Genomic DNA, 17,273 nt, shown 5'->3' with positions numbered 1-17,273 from the left:
CTACTCTGGGGATAGGGATGGGAGGACTAAAGTGCCTTTCTGAGCCTTTAAAAGTGGAAAAAGGTGGAGTCACCTTAGAACAGCAGCGTGGGACTTTCAGGTTGGGATTACTGCAGATTGGCATTGCTACCAAGGGGTGCTGCGGTAGCAGAAAGCAGACCGGATAGATGGAGCCATGCACGGTGACCCAGAAACAGGCTGAGGAGGACAGACAACAACAACCTTAAGCTATCCCAGCTGCCCCATATTCCAGTGCTTCTGTCTGTCAAACTTTACTTTTTGGAAAGCTTTAAGCGCGGGATCTCCAAACTAGGGTCAGCTGTGCTTTGAGGAGCTCTGGAGGTTGGCAGCAGGGACTTTTGGTAAGCAGTGCCCTGAAGAGTAGTCCTGGGTGCGGTGTGTTTGGGTGTATTGGAACTTGAGGACACCCACTAGCTTCAATCACAGGATAACCGCCACCTGATAGGCTGGCGCAGGCGGGACACGTGACAGACGCCACTCACTGAAGTACCTGAAACAGCTGGGCTCAGGACCCTCACCCAAACGGCGAAGTAGATTCCGACCTACCCATAATCTTCCATGAGTCTTCACACAAATACACATCGGAAGAAACCCAGCCCACACCTACACAACGTCTCACACATGCTAACCCCACCCCGGAGTCTGCATCCGTACACGAGAAGGGATGGACCAAGAGCTTAAAATTAACCTGGCACAAACTCCCCAAATTCGGCTCCCCAGAGCCCAGCAGACTGGAGGGACCGGACAAAGGGACGCAGACAAAAGAGTTTTACAACAGATTCCCTCCGAACCAACCTGGTTGCTCCAGCTCTACGTTAGCAGCTTAAGACTTTTCCTGTTTCCACAACTAAGGAAAGACTTCACACATGGTCCCCACCTCCACCTCCCTACCTTGTCACAGCGCCGGGTGGAGAGGTCTCCGAGCCTGGGGAGAACGCCACCAGAGACCCCGCGGCGGCCCGCAGCAGGGTCTACCGCGGCGGCGGCGGCGGCAGCCTCTGGCCCCGCCCCATGCAGCCCCGCCCCCAGGACGCCCCGCCCACCGGCAGCCCCGTCGACGCCTCGCAAACCCTCAGGGCTCCGCCGTCCCAGCCGCTGCTCCGTCACCTTCCGACGCGGTTACTACAGAGCCCGGTGCATTGTGGGAAGACAAGCCCAAAACTGAGCCTGCGCTGACCCCTGGTGGGCGCATTTCCAAAAGGAACCCGAGCCCCGTGACGGGGAACTGAGAAAGGTTGCACCTTACAGGAAGGGCTGATCACTTAGGGCTACTGCAAGGACCTGCAGCATTTGTTGCAGACGCTCATATCTTAGTAAGATATAAAAATAAACTGCATGCTTTAAAAGTGCCTGGGACCACCTCCCACATAAGTAAAATACTAAAGCAACTTTAAGACCAGGGAAAGCTGTAAGACTCAATGATGTCAAGATTATGGACAAATCATCACACTTAGTTTAGTTCTGGGGAAACCACAGGTGGGTTCAATCTGTTTTAAGAATAACGGATTAATGTGTAACAGGAACTACAAAACGGTATAATCCAGGACTTTCTCTTCTGGCTATATACCTCAAGGAAATAGTTCAAAAGGAGTAACAAAGGTAAATTACACAAAAATAGTCACAATAAAAATTAGAAAATAACAAAAGACTAATAAGTGAAAGGCACAAAATTATGTATGGTAGCTATTTAACACTTTGAACAGTATCACTATGCAGAAATATTTCTATCAAATAATATTAAATTAAAAATACAAAATGCAAGACAGCATTGTAGCCAATGGTTCCAACTATGTGAAAATATATATGTTGGCAAATGTAAAAATAAACTTTGGAGCAATGTAAGTAGAGTTTAATGTGTCTTAAGGTTCTTTATTTTTATTAAATAACTTTTCAGACATTTCTAAATCGTTGGGACTATTTATAATTTTGGATGGCATTGCACTATTTCAGCTTCCCCTTACTCCAAGTGAAAAAATAAAAGAAGTTATGCCCTGACTGGTGTGGCTCAGTTGGTTTGGTGCATTCCACAAAGTGAAAGGTAACTGGTTCAATTTCTGGTCAGGACACATGCCTACGTTGCCAGTTTGGTCCCTGGTGGGAGCACCTACCAATTGATGTTCCTCTCTCACATCTATGTTTCTCTCTCTTTCTCCCTTCCCCTCTCTCTAAAAAATAAATAAATAAATATTTTTTTAAAAAAATAAAAAGTTACTTAAAAGTAAAATTTTAAAATGTTACCTTTAAGTTCTAAGGCTTTAGAGAACCATGACAGTCCTGCTTGTTAGCAAATGCCAGTGGGGCACAAGAGAAAAGTACATTTATTGGGCGGTATATTTGTTTGCTGGAGCTAATGTAACAAAGTACTGCAGACTGGGTGCGGTCTAACAGAAATATATTGTCACACAGTTCTGGAGGCTGGAAGTCTGAGATCAACGTGTTGACAAAATTGGCTCCTCCTTAGGCCTGTGCAGAAAGGATCTGTCCCAGGCGGCTCTCTTGGCTTGCAGACGGCCTTCTTCATGTTCACAGGGCATTTGCCCTATGTCAGCGCCTGTGTCCAATTTCCTTCCTTTACAAGGACACCCACAGATTAGGGGCCCACTCTGCTCCAGTACAACCTCATCTTACCTAATGACACCCACAATGACCCTATTTCCAAATACAATCACATTCTGGGGTACTGGAGGGTAGGACTTCAACCTATGAATTTGGGGGGAGTAACAGTTCAGCCCATAGCAGGGAACAGGCGCTTGGGAGTCAAAGGGTACGCTTATGAAAATTGCACCTACTGGGTGACGAAGATAATAATCATGCACATTATATAATCTCAAATGTATCGAAACACAACTTAAATGTTATAAAACCAAACTGATTACAGTTTTCTTCTTTCTGTCCTTTAACACCTTTCAGGCCTTTCCAGTTGAATCTAGGAATGTTAATAAGGTAAGGTAGCCTAGAGGCTCCACATGAGTCATATATCTATGTGTCTACATCTGACGAGTCTGGCTTCCTGCAGGAGGTGCTGAAAAGACATGTCCAAATGCCTGGGAGCAGGGTAACATCTCTTGCATTTAAATATGGGACATGGGCCCCAAATGGTGTGGCTCAGTCAGTTGGGCTTTGTCCCACAAACCAAAAAGTCTCCAGTTCCATTCCCAGTCAGGGCACATGCCTGGGTTTTGGGCCAGGTTCCCAGTTGGGGACGTGTGAGAGGCAACTGATAGACATTTCTCTGGCACATTAATGTTTCTCTCCCTCTCTTTCTCCCTCCCTTTCCCTCTCTCTAAAAATAAATAAATAAAATATTTAAAAATAAATGAATTGCCCTGACTGGTGTGGCTCAGTGGGTTGGGTGTCATCCTGAAAAACCTAAAGGTCACTGGTTTGATTCCCAGTCAGGGCACATGCGTAGGTTGCTGGCCGCATCACTAGTTGGAAGCATGCAAGAGGCAACCAATTGACAATGTGTGTGTTTCTCTCACACATTGATGTTTCTCGCCCTCTCTTCCTCCCTTCCCCTCTCTCTAAAAATAAATAAAGTCTAAAAAATAAAAATAAATGGATAGATAAACAAATACATAAATAAGGGACATGGGCAGAGACGACATGGGTTGAGAATTATAAGAAGCAGGATCCCCGTCATGAGAGGGCACACACACAAATATCCTCCTGCTGAAGAGTTCAGCTCTAGTACAAGGGGCTGAGAAGAGCCTCTCGTCACCTGCAGCTTGGGGTGGGTGCCCTACCAGGGTGGAATCCAGTCTACTGGAACTGAGCCAGCCTCCTCTGGTTAGCCCTGCCACATGGGTGGGATGAGAAGCTTGAAGTCTTTACTGAGCCTCGCCTCCTGCCTGCTGAGGTGACGGGGACCCCAGAGGATCTCTGAGAGAAATAGGCCCTGCCTAATACTTCAGATCAGTTTTCTTTTCCTTCTGAAGGAACCTGAAGCCCAAGTGGCAGTGTACTGATGAAAACAACCACTGGCTCTCCTGAAAGAAAAGCTCTGAGGGGTGGTGTTTGCAGATTTCTGTGGTGTAACTACTGCCATGATAGCTGACCTCCCACTACCGACAGCAGGTTGCTGGGCTCAGAGTCGGAGCTCCAGCACGCCACTAAGCCCAGGTAAGTCACCTAACAGCCTCAACGTGGGAAGGCTGCGGGCAGGGAGCCACACCTGGGAACACCCAGTGAGAAGCAGACAGAAGGGGCATGTGGTAGGTTAGCAGCAGTGTTAATAGGGAGCATGGCCTTGTGGAAAGGCAGGTAACAAAACCAAGACAACTTGGTGGGTGTCCTGTCTCCCTTAGTAAGCAGGATACATTTCAAGACCCCCAGTGGATACCTAAGAACACGGGTAGTACTGAACCCCATAGAGATGATGTATTTTCCTATACACATATACCTATGATAGTTTAATTAATAAACTAAGCACAATAAAGAGATTAACAACAGTAACTAATAATAAAATAGAACAATTATAACAATATACACTCCTATATAATAAAACTTATGTGAATGTGGTCTCTCTCGCTCTCTCAAAATATCTTATTGTACTTACTCACCCTTCTTCCTGTGATGTGTTGACCACGGGTAACTGAAACCACATAAAGTGAAGTCACAGGTAAGGGGAGGGGACTACTGCACTTCGTGCATAGCCTAACCTACCTGTGTTCTGCTTTCAATGTGGTTCTTGGTCAATATACCCACCACACTTGCCAGAGTGATTTTTCTCACAGGCAAACCTAATTATACATATGTTCCTTCTTGCTTAAAACCCCTTCGCGGGGGAGAGTTCACTCTTTTGCACAGGAGACAGGTATTTCCTGATCTGACCTCTACTCATCTCTCCATCTTTATTTGCTGTTCTGCTCCTGGTACCTTCACTTTATTGAGGTTATCATTCCCAAACACGCTATGTTTGTTTGATTCTAGGCCTCATCTTTGTTTTTCCACTGAGTTTGTACTCTTTTCAGGCTCTATGGGGCTGTACCCAGGTCTGGCATCTTCAGTCACATGCATAGTTTTACTATTAAACATTCAGGTTAGTTTTTTTTTTTTATTATCATTTTATTGTGGCAAAATACATATAACATGAAACTTGCTATTTTACCTATTCTAAGTGTGGAATTTAGTAACGTTAATTACATTCACAATGTCATGTAACCATCACTACTATTCTATATATTTTTTTTATCATCCTAAACAGTAACTCTATACCTATTAAGCAATAACTCCGCACTTTCTGCTTCACCCAACCCGTGGTAATGTCTAATCTACTTTTTGTCTCTGTGAATTTGCCTATTCTAGATATTTTAGATAAATGAAATCATTTGTCCTTTTGTGTCTGACTTCTTCTACTTAGCATGTGTGAGAACCTCCCTCCTTTTCATGGCTGAATAGTATTCCTTTGTATGGCTATACCATATTTTGTTTATCCCTCTATTTGTGGACACTTAGGTTGTTTCCACCTCTAGGCTGCTGTGAATAATTCTGCTCTGAATGTTATATGCTTCACATGTGTTTCCCCTCCACATGGTGGGAGCTCATTTCTATTGTAGCTTGGCTAACTTCTTTTTATCTTTGAGAACCTTTTATAAGAAGAAAATAGTGGAACAGGAGCCCAGACCCAAATCTGTGTCCAGGGATGTATCTGAATTACAGGCTTTTCCACATGGGGCTGCACGGTGAAAGTAGGAGGTTGCGGCGGCGGAGTCTGACGCGGCTAGGTAGAGACAGGGCTGGGCAGAGGGCGGTAAAAACGGATCCGCACTCGATACTCATAAATGTCCATGTGCAGCCATTCTCAGAAAGTAACAACGTGTATAGACTGCTGTGGGGTGTGCATATATGAATTGGTTGATGGGAGAAGAGTAGAAAAAATGGGAGGTAAATAGGAAGAGAGATTATAGTAAGTGGTCATCTGAATACTCAGCAGAGCTTTATTCAAGCTGGCAAATCACTACTACAATAATAAATTTGGTCAAATAAAGACAAAGTGGCGTCGTGGGGATGCCAGCATGCAATTTTCTTTCATTTGCATTTAAATGAGCACAAGTGATATAGCATACTGAATACAACCAGCGGTATTCAGTTGAGCGTGCACTAAATGCCACGATCTAGCCTGGCTTTGGCCAAACACAGCTCACTGCTGTCAGTCTGCCTCCTAAGGAACAGGCACTGAAGGCCTCTGTGGTTTCCTCGCCCTGCCCAGAGCTTGGGGGCCTCTATGGAATTCTGTCAGCATTGACTCGGAAGTTGTAAGACATTCCCATTTGTACACTCTGAAGTCCCTTTGTGCCTCTAGTCATGGGCTGTCCTCATGAAACTTAGAAAGTTAAGAGCCAGCATCTTCTTTCTGTGTCTTTTCCTCCAGACACCCAGTGTTAACACCAGGTATGAGTCATCAAGGGTAGCATTTTAGGCATGTGTGGAAGAGCAAATTTTTGGAGGTGGCAACCTTGCCACTCCTCACATCGCACCATCAGGACATGCCACGTACTCAGCCCGGCTGAAAGGCCAGTCCTGCCTGGACAGATCCTCTCAAGACTGAGACGCTCTGACGGGAAGTGGGCCCTGAAAGAATGTCCTGCCTCCCGGGGCTGGGCCAGCCAGGCGTGCTGGGCTCCCTTGATGCACCCTGCGTGGAAACGGTGGGAGATGAATGCCACGGAAGTAGCTAAAAGAAGGGAACAAAAAGGAACGCTGGGGAATAAGCCTGAAGTCAATTTTGTTTTCCCCTCAATTTCCTCAGCCTAGTGAGAGAAACCACAGCACGTTCTAAGATAAACTATGAAGAGCCACTATGCTACGTGGCCCCTGGGTTCCCGGTTCCCTCTGCATGTCCGAGGCCATGCGCAGCGCAGGACTGCTAATGAATTCACTCAGGAAGGGAAGCGCTAAGGCACTCAGGCAACATTAGCCTTGCGCAAAAAGCTTGCAGAGCATAAGATTTGCCTTTTACACCTGAATACCTCTCCTTCCTCTTTGTGGGGCTTCTATCTCCTGTCTCAGTTGCTGACTCTTAATCTCTTACAACGCCCCTATTTCCTTCCGTATAAAATTGTTTTTACCTGTTTCCTGGAAGGATCTTAGCCCTGGCCAGGTAGTTCGGCGGGTTAGAGCATCGTCCCAATACACCAAGGTTGCAGATTCTATCCACAGTCAGGGCACATACACGAATCAACTAATGAATGTATAAATAAATGGAACAACAAATCAATATTTCTCTCTTACTCTCTTTCCCTTTCTCTCTCTCAAATCAATTTTAAAAAAAGGATCTTTTAAAAAAAGGACCAATTCATACTAAGATATGAATGATTGAAAATAGCTCAGTATACTGAGTTTTGTGAGAGTAGTTACATTTTCCAAAGTAATAATTTCATCAGTAATTATTTATCAGTAATAATGTCATCAATAATTTCAAATCAATAATCCAATGTAATATTTTTTGAATCTAAGAAATGGAGAAAGATATACTGGGCTAACACTAATCAAGAGAATACTGGTGCAGCTCTATGACTTTCAGACAAAATGGACTTCAGAGGAAAAAAAATTATCAGGGATAAAGAAGGCCATTACAAAATGATAAACACATTGACAAAGTGGTCAATTCTTCAGGAAGATATAATAATCCTTAATGTTTATACACTTCACAAGAGAATGTCAAAATATGAGGCAAAACTGATCAAACTTCAAAGAGAAATAGATGAATCCACTATTTTAGTCAAATACTTCAACGGCCCTCTGTCAGAAATGGGCAGATGCAGCACGAGAAAACCAGTGGGGTTCACCACGGCTGAACTCAGACTACCGTCAGTTAACTGGACACAGCTGACATCTATTGACCACTTCACTCAGCAGCAGAATACCCATTCTTTGCAAGCTCACACATGAAATATTCACCAAGATAGACCACGTTCTGGGTCATAAACACTCCTTAACAATGTTTAAAAATTGAAACCATATGTAGTATGCTCTCAAAGCACAATGGAATTAAACTAGAAATCAATAACAAAAATATAGCTGGAAAATTCTAAAATATTTGGAAGTTACACAACACACATCTAAATAATACATGGATCAAAGAGAAATTTGAAAATATTTTTAATTAAATTAAAATGAAAATATAACTTAGAATTTGTAGGATGTGGTGAAAGCAGTGCTAGAGGGGATTTATAATATTGAAATGCATATTTTAGGAAAGAAAAAACGTAAAACTAGTAATATAAGCTTGCACCTTAGGAAACCCAAAAAGAGGAGCAGATTAAATCCAAAGTAAGTGGAAGACAAGAAATGACATATGTTAGAGCAGAAATCAATGAAATTGAAAACAAAAATAAATCAATAGAGAAAATCAACAAAATCAAAAGCTGATTTTTAAAAAAATCAATAAAAGAGATAAATCTCTGGTCAGGATAACAAAGAAAAAAGAGAGAAAAGATGTAAATTGCTAACATCAGACATGAAAAACCCAATGTAAATTAAAAATACATAAATACATTATTTAAATACATAAGTACACACAAAAAACATGAATACTGATCCTATGGACATTAAAAAGGTAATAAAAGAATATTGTGAATAATTCTATGCCCATAAATTTGACAACTTAGATGAAATAAATCAAATTCTGGAAAGGCACAAGTCTTTCTGCCAAATTCTTTTCTATAAGAACTCACACAAGGAGAAACATATAATCTGAGTTGGTCTTTATCTATTAAAGAAACTGAATCAGTAATTAATAGCCTTCTAAAACCGAAAGCACCAGGCTCAGATTGGTTTTACTGGTGACTCCTAACAAACATTTGAGGAAGAAATGATATCGATTCTCTACCAATCCTTCCAGAAAGTAGAGGCTGAGGTAACACTCCCTAATTCATTCTGTGAGAACAGCATTACCCTAGTACCAAAATCAGCAAAAACGTTACAAGAAAGGAAAACTACAAATCAATATTTTCATGAACATAGAATAAAAAATCCTTAACAAATTATTAACAAATTGTATGCAACAATGTATAAAAAGAATTATATGCCAGGACCAAATGGGATTTACCTCAGCTATACAAGGCTACTTCAACATTCAAAAGTCAATGTAATCCAGCATAGCAACAGGCTAAAGAAGAAAAATCATATGATCTTATTAATAAATGCAGAAAAAAATATTTGACAATATCCAACACCCATTCAGGAATTTAAAAATTTCATGTACAATCTGTTGTAAAAAATCTATCAGCTGCTGGCTGGTGTGGCTCAGTGGATAGGGTGCTGGCCTGTGACCTGAAAGGTTGCTGGTTCAATTCCCAGTCAGGGCACCTGCCTGGGTTTCGGCCAAGGTCCCCACTTGGGGGCATGTGAGAGGCAACCATGTATCTCTTGCACATTAACACATTTCTCACCCTCCCTTCTGCCGGCTCTCTCTTTAAAAAAAAAAAAAAGTAAATGATAAAAAATCAATCAGATAATAAATTTTGCCTGGGTAAATAATTGGTCAAGAATACTGAGAGAAGAATACTTGCTAGAGTTTTTAAAACATGTTATAAATGGACAACTGTCAGAAGGGTATAATATGAGATTAAAACCGCAAGTAACTTTTGCACTGAAGATAGGTTTTGACCAAAACACACCACTAGACCGGCGCTGCCTTTTCTTTCTACCATCAGAATGCTCTTTTGGACCCAGGCAGGCAATTGTCAATTCAGAAAGAGCCCTTTGCCCCCTGCTGCAGGCCAAGTCTAAGCGCATGACGATCCTGGAACGCGAGGCCTCTGCCCTCACCACGGAGGCAGGACAAGGAGGTCTGGGGTGACAGTGGCAGGCTTGTGCAGCTAGAAGGGAACAGAACCACTTCCATATTTAACCCTGTGGCTCCTTTGACTTTTTTTTTTGGGGGGGGGGCAGTCTTAGTCTTCAAAGCATAAGAATTTAGAAAATGAGAAGCCTTTTCCAGAGGTAAAGAAAGAAAGGAAGAAATCAAGAGCTGCAAACAGGGGAGTAAAGAAGCCATGACAGTATCCTTTCTGTTTCCAAGTGGCCTTTTGCTTCTGGGGTCAGGGTAACAAATCCCTTTGTGCCAAACATTCCAAATACAAGGTCATTATCGTCTCTTGCCATGAAGGGGTGAACATCACACTCTGGCATTTCAGTACAGTATGATTCAAAAGTCTCTCTTAGAAAACTGAATAATTAAACCCAATTAAATGCATTTAGAATCCAGAATATTAGAGCTAGATGAGGTCATAAAAATGACTTTTTCCATGCCGCACTTAATCGATGAAAACCCCCAGCCCAGAGAGGACACAGGGCAGGAGAGGCAATAAAGGAGCTGGGCTTGGTGCCCAGACTTGAAGAGGCCACTTTGCAAGTCTCAGCCCCTGTTTCTTCATCCGGGAAGTGGGGAGAGTAAAAATCTCTTCACAGGTTTGGTATGGAAGTTAAGATCGATAATCTGCAAAGCATGTTATTGACACACAAAAGTGCTCAATAATTATTTCCTTTTCTCCTGGTTTCCAGTGTCAGAGCCAATGCTCAAGGCCTGACTCGGAAATCCCTGTTCACCCTCCCTCCTCCAGTCCAAATGATAGCAACAGGGAGTGTATCTACAGGTATTCAGTCAAATCGGCGATGGAAGAGATCGCTGGGTACGCTCTTTGGCTCTGGGGTTCTGCTGTCCAGCACGCGGGATCCTGAAGCGGACTTAGTTTCTGCCTCTGGCACTGATAAGCATAAAAACCTAGATCCACCTATCGTTCAGTTTTTCCATCTTAGAAATAGGGCAAAGGTCATTAAGAACTGGTATTATCTAGTATTTTGGATGCCTTCCCAGCTGGCAAGTTCAGTGAAACTTGCTTAATCTGTATTTATGTCTACATTTGCTAGGGTCACGGTAATAAATCAAAAATCAATGAATGTGCACCTATTAAGAGGAATCTAATGAACAAAACAAGCAAAAGAGAACCAGAGGCAGGGAAGCAAGGAACAGACGGACAGCAACCGAGGGGGCGGGGTGGCAGATAAGGGGAGAAAGAAAGGGAAGGGCCTAATCAAGGAACTGGTATAAATAAATGGCCCGTGGGCATGGACAACAAGGTGGGGATTGACTGTGAGGGGGAAGGCCAAAGAGGGGGAAGCAACCAGAGAAGATTGGGACAACCGTAATAGAACGATTAAAAAATAAAATAAAGAAAAGAAAAGAAATGAATAAATATAGCCCTGGCCAGGTGGCTCAGTTGGTTGGAGCATCATCCCACATGCCAAAGAGACGGCATTTCCATCCCCAGTCAAGGAGTGTACGGGAGGCAACCGATTGATGTTTCTCTCTCTCTCCCCCCTGCCTTTCCCTCTCTCTCTCTTTATCAATAAACATATCCTCAATAAATATGTGGTGAGGATTTAAAAAGATAAGAGAGAAAAAGAGTCAAGGGGAGGTACCAGGAGACAGAAGAACTTTGTCTTCAGGGGGATGAATTTACTCATTTCTACAGGCAAATGGTATTGTTCTAAAAGATTTTACTGGGGGCGGTAAACACACAATACAGTGTACAGATGATGTGTTGTGGACCTGTGCACCTAAAACCTGTATAATCTTTTTAACCTGTGTCACTGCAAGAAATTCAATAAAAAGGAAAAAAATAAAAGATGTTAACCTCTTGTAAGAGCCTTGTCTTCTCCATTTTTTCTCTCTTGTGATCAGTTAGACAATATCCAAGTCTGAAGAGCCACCATCAAACAGCCGGAGTCCTCTACCGCCTGCATTTCCTAGGCCTCGGCATCCCCACAGCCACATCTCCGTCCCCTGGGCTGGGACCCTCTTCTCTTCCCTTCTTTGTTTCTTTTCCTTTACAATTTCTATGTCCCTCACTACTTCCCACCCTCTGCTAACTTACTAGGTCTTCCACAACCCACAGATAAGAATCTCCACAGAAGGCCCTGGCTGCTGTGGCTCAATGGATTGAGTGCCAGCCTGCAAACCAAAGGGTTGCTGGTTCAATTCCCAGTCAGGGCACATGACTGGGTTGCAGGCCAGGTCCCCAGTAGGGGGTGCACAGGGAACAAACACATACTGATGTTTCTCTCCCTCTCTTTCTCCTTCCCTTCCCCTCTCTCTGAAGATTTAAAAAAAAAAAAAAAAAAAATCTCCGCAGAGATTTTCTTCTTCCACTGAGGCATTTTGGATTCAAGTAACCAGGTATCAGTAGATTCGGTACCTAGTAATGCTAAACACACACATACCCTCTGACTCAGTGATTCTACTCCTGGGGACATATAGTGGAGAAATGCGTGTCTAGCCAAGGCATGTCTAAGAATGTTTACATCAGCTTTATTCATAATAACCAAAAGCTGGAAACAACTCAAGGCTCATCAACAACAAAATGGACAAATTGTGATATATCGCATAATGGACTGATACACAGCAAAGGAAAAGAACAAATTATCGCCCTACTGAACACTATATATGGATGAATCTCAAAGGCAATGATGAGAAAAAGAAGCCAAACACACAAATACCTATCCATTTATTTCTCCATAGGTATAAATCAAACAGGCCAAGCCACTTTATAGTGCTAGAGACTGGAAAAGCAGTTACCTTTGGTGGGAGAGACTAACTGGGAGAGAGCATAAGGGACCCTGGGTACATGTTCCAGATATACTGTAAAAAGTTGTGGGGATTAATGCACTTAATGTAAGTTATACCTCAATTAAAATGTAAGAAAATATATGAAAATTTAAAAAAAAATAAAGTAACCCCTGTGTTACCACAAAGTGCAAAGCAGCAAGCAAGCTGTGCTCTCCCCGCCCCTCCCTCGGACTCATCTGCCGCCCTTGGATGCGTGCCAGGGCGGCATATGCAGGGGCTGTCAGCCCAGGGCGGAGGGAACGTGCAGAGCGAGCCGGCAGCGTGGCAGATGGAAGCGCCCTCACCTCGTGAGCGGAGAGGAGCGGGGCCTTCCGTTTGCAGATACGGAAGATGCACGGGTGCCTGTGGAAGACGGCGCAATAAACAGTTTCTCCCTGACTTCACTCTCGCATTCGATCTCAGTTAAAAAAAAAACCCCACAAACAAAACAAAACAAAACAAAACAAAACAAAACAAAAACAGCAACACTCCCTTCAGCCTCCAACGCCTGTGCTCTAACTCCTCCCCCTGCAATTCGCTAAGGGCCTGTGGTCCAGCGCCCATCCTGCCTCCGCCCCGCCCTGTGCTTTCCATCACCCGGGGGACCCTCCTCTCACATCATTCTCCACGTCCTCCTTCTTAGCCTTCTCCTCCTCCTCCTAGTCCCACACCCTCTCTCCTGTTTCTGTGTTTCCCTCTCTCTTCCCAATCCTCTCACTCATTTCCTTCATCTAGAATGTGCAATAAAGATCTAAGGATTCCCTACAGCATTCGGGATTATTTAATTTTTAAAAGGAATTTGGAAAAAAACGGATTTTGTTTTAGAAAACATCTTTCCCATTAAGATAAACTCGTGTGTACACTATTCCATAGAAATTCGATTTTCAAACTACATGGCTGTCCCTCTAAAAATTACAAAAACAAGGCCTGTGGGAACTGTAGTAAGGTGGGCTTGTTGATTTCTTCCCAGGAAAACCACTTCCAGCAACACTGTTATAAAGTTCTGAAAAGATTTGCTCAACGTCAAAGTCATATAAGATTTCTAAGTGACCTCAATTTATATACACAGTAATTTCTATATATAGTAGTAGAAAAGCATTATGGGAGATTTGTTTCACTTACACTTTTTGACCCACAGAGAGAGTTGTGGGAGGGGGTGTGGGTGGAGGGAGGGGCGAGCTTTCTGCGGGGAGGACTAGACTGGACAAATGAAACGGATGTGCGTGGAGACTGGGCAAGCCAGGGCAGATGGAGCCAGGGCTGCCGGATAGCAGGAGGCTACTCATTGTCTCGCCTTCAAGCCAAAAGTCTTTTTTTTTTTTTTCCTTTTTTTAAACAGATCCTGCCCCAGGTTTATTTGTGCAAATAGCTCAGGAGGACACCAGCCCCACACAGACAGCCGCCTAGGGGTCACACCTGTCCTTCCGTTCTCACATCAGCAGGCAGAGGCCTCCCCTCTGGAGCCTTCCTGGGGGCCTGGGCACCTTGTGGAGCCTGAGCTGGAGCTGGAGCCGGAGCCTGAGCTGGAGCCACAGCTTGGGTTTTGGTTGGAGCCCCGGCCTTGGACTTTGGCCAGCAGAGCCTGAGACCCCTGGCACAAACACGTTTCCCAAGCCCGGGGGGAGTGACGTAGGCAAGCTGACCGAGCTTGTGGCTGCCGCCCTTTGGGATTCTGGGCTGGACCTTCTTGGGCTTCACGGGGGCCTTGAAAGCCTAGGCACGTGCGCTCACGGCCTCGGCATTGGTGGCCTGCACCTTCTTCAGGCCCTTTTTGTTGTGCTTCTTGGCAAAACGCATGTTCTTTAGCAACTTGGGGTCCATCCCTAACAGATTTGTATTTTTGTGATTAGGGTTTCTTGATGCCATTTCTGTGCCATTTTTCGGAACAAGTTGTGCGTGATGTGGCTCTTGAACTTGGCTATGTTTGCACTCCAGCCAGCAGCTCCCTAAATGGGAAGGGCTCAAACTGTCAGTCTTGAACTACCTGTCCAATCATGAGGAGGTGGAAGGGTCAGGCTGCCAGGGCGGGAGTGGAGGGGGCGCCCTCTGGTGGCAGCTTCTCAGCCTTTCATCTGCTGTCGTGAAGAATTTAGCTCTAGCTTTAACTTTGCACACCAACTCTTCAAACCAGAAGTCTGTGTTAACCAGGCCCTGCCCCACTCTCCAGAAGGACATCTAGGGTTATAACCCCACCCCCAGCAGCCCATCAACTAATATGTCTTCCAGTTGGTATTTCTTCCAACTAGTATTTACTTTTACCCCACACGATGTGCTGGGAATAGAACGCCCTCCACCTCACACATTTCCAGAAGGTATGGGCACTCTTCAGAGGCTGATGTCTAGGCAACTACAATGGCTCCGCCTTTGATTCAGTTCTACAGGGAGTTACTGTTGGACCATTTAGGAAATCCACAGTAGGAATACAGAAAAAAATCATGCCACTTACCCTGATTCTCAGTTTCCAAATCTTCAAAATTAGGTTCGATAATACCTACCAGCAGGGCTGTTCTGAGAGCTAATTGAGATGCAGTGCCAGACATAGGTGCTCAGTAAATATTGGTTTCTTCCCACCCCCACCCCACTGCTCCCCATCCCATACTCCTTAAAAATGGTGAGTTGGTAGATTACTTCCTCCAGACTTGTTGGCCAGCAATCAAGATAGGCTGCCCTCTCATGGGTGGGACCCATCTGTAACTTCATATTCTATTAGCTTTTGGACAATGTGGTGCAGCTGCTTTGATAGAGGAGCATTTTGATGTAGGAGCATTTTTTTTTTTTTTAACCTCAAGAATCATCACAAAATAATGTGAAGAACAGATAGTCTCCCTGCTGCCCCGAGACTCCCATCAATGAGCTTCACCTCCCACCCCTGGATGGGTGTTCATTCTGCACGATCCTCAGCAACAAGACAGGCAGACAAGCAGACAGCAATTTTACATTTGGACACTACTGAACTATGTTACAAAGGCCCTACCTCAAACGGCAACATCAGATCAGTTGCAAAAATAAGTAGTGACCAAAGCATATTCTGCTTTATTGCAATCATATTGAGAAACTGGCAGAGTAGTTTCTACTGCAGAGAATGGAAATCCTATGTAGGGTGTATTTTTAAATTGTCTTCAAACAGCCGTCAAGAAGAACAGGTCATGTTCAAAGGCAGGTCCCTTTATCCTGCTGAGCCATCTGATGGTGACGGCCAAGCAGAGGTGGGCCTGGAGCTAAGTTTACCCCTCAGGGCCAGACAGCACTTACAGATGGTGTTTTTGTTTTTGTTGTATTTGCTTCTTAGAAAAAAAAAAAAGCCCTTATTATTTATATAATAGCATGACCAAAACACATTTCACAAAGTATTACATATTCTTACCATGCACACATTCATATTTTCTATTTCATTTAAAATAAAATCTGATCGTGACCTTATGAATTGATGCTATTACCCATGAATGGATTATGACCCTTTGAAAATCAGTGGGCTAGAAAGCTGAAGTATTTGGTGAAATCGAGAAAAGAAATCAGTAGTCCCTGGGGGAAAGCATGTGAGGAAGAGTCACAGGAACGGGTCAAGAGAAGAGGCAGGAAGATGCTGTGAGGTCAGAGGATAAAGGGGGAAAGGACATGACATGGCCAAGAGTCACTGGCAGGCAACCTGGCCAAGGCACTTTTGAAAACAGAAATTCCCTTTCTCTCTCTAGCTTTATCAAAATATAATTGACATATAACACTGTAAGTGTAAGGCATACAGTGCGGTAGTTTGCTATATGTATAAACTGTGTAATGATTACCACAATAAGGTTAACACAGCCTTCACCTCCCATAGTTAATTTGTGTGTGTGTGTGCGCGTGTGCTCGCGGCAAGAACTTTTAAGATCTACTTTCGCACCAACTTTCAAATACATGATACACTATTGTTAATCATGGTCACTGTGCTGCATACTATTTACCTTATCACTGGAAGCTTGTACCCTTTTGACCACCGTCACCCATTGTCCCCCACCCCTGGCAACCATCAATCTGCTCTCAAAACCAGACATTTCTGATATCCACTTGAAGCTGTTTGCCTTGAAGCACCGCGACCGCCCCCTGCCCTTGACCATTCAGTCAGTCTGTTCCTCCCACAAATGCCCCTGTAAGTAGGTTTTAGGTGTCGACAGAGGGAAAAGCAGAATCTCGTCTCTGAGTGCTGAATATAGGGCGGGATATGGACAGCACCTACGGAGGGAGCTAAACTACTGGTGCAGGCAGAGGTCAGAATCAGGAATTCCTGGACCCAGGGCAGCCCTCTGGACCTCCCCCGCCCCTGGCATTCACACCAGTCTTACTTGGGTCCTAAGGGCAGTTATGCCAGGATTTTTAGACCAAAGATCCCAAACCCTAAGTTCTCAGGAGCTGTTTCATATCTCAGACAGAATCCCTGGCACAGAAGAGAGATGCATGAGAAAGGCAGAGGGAACTATGTGCGGGAGAAGAGCCATGAAGAGAAGGAAGGACTGTGGTCAATAGACTTGGGCTCTTACCTGAGAAAGGAGTGAAGGGCTGAAATCGAGACTAGATGAAGATGCCTGAGCACGTGGGACAGAGAGGGTCAGGGAGAGGTCGGGAAGACAGGGAGGGGAAGGGGGATGGAGGTGACTGGGGTGGA

General features: G+C 44.2%; 1 protein-coding gene and 1 pseudogene across 2 annotated transcripts in view; both read right to left on the bottom strand.

Annotated features, from left to right (window-relative positions):
* Nucleotides 1-1,008, bottom strand: part of EXTL3 (exostosin like glycosyltransferase 3) — a 106,451-nt gene extending 105,443 nt beyond the window's left edge. For both annotated transcript variants that reach the window (XM_054576016.1, XM_054576019.1), the window contains exon 1: nucleotides 913-1,008. The gene's annotated coding sequence lies outside the window, so the exon portion shown is untranslated. The remainder of the gene's footprint in view (nucleotides 1-912) is intronic.
* Nucleotides 1,009-14,044: 13,036 nt separating this feature from the next.
* On the bottom strand, nucleotides 14,045-16,665 carry LOC129072493 (60S ribosomal protein L29-like; annotated as a pseudogene).
* Between the last annotated feature and the right edge of the window lie 608 nt (nucleotides 16,666-17,273).

The sequence above is a fragment of the Pteronotus mesoamericanus genome, unplaced genomic scaffold (genome assembly GCF_021234165.1).
Source record: "Pteronotus mesoamericanus isolate MK-2021 breed Mesoamerican mustached bat unplaced genomic scaffold, CSHL_Meso_final contig_32, whole genome shotgun sequence".
Taxonomy (NCBI): domain Eukaryota; kingdom Metazoa; phylum Chordata; class Mammalia; order Chiroptera; family Mormoopidae; genus Pteronotus; species Pteronotus mesoamericanus.
This window is presented reverse-complemented; position numbering and strand designations above follow the sequence as displayed.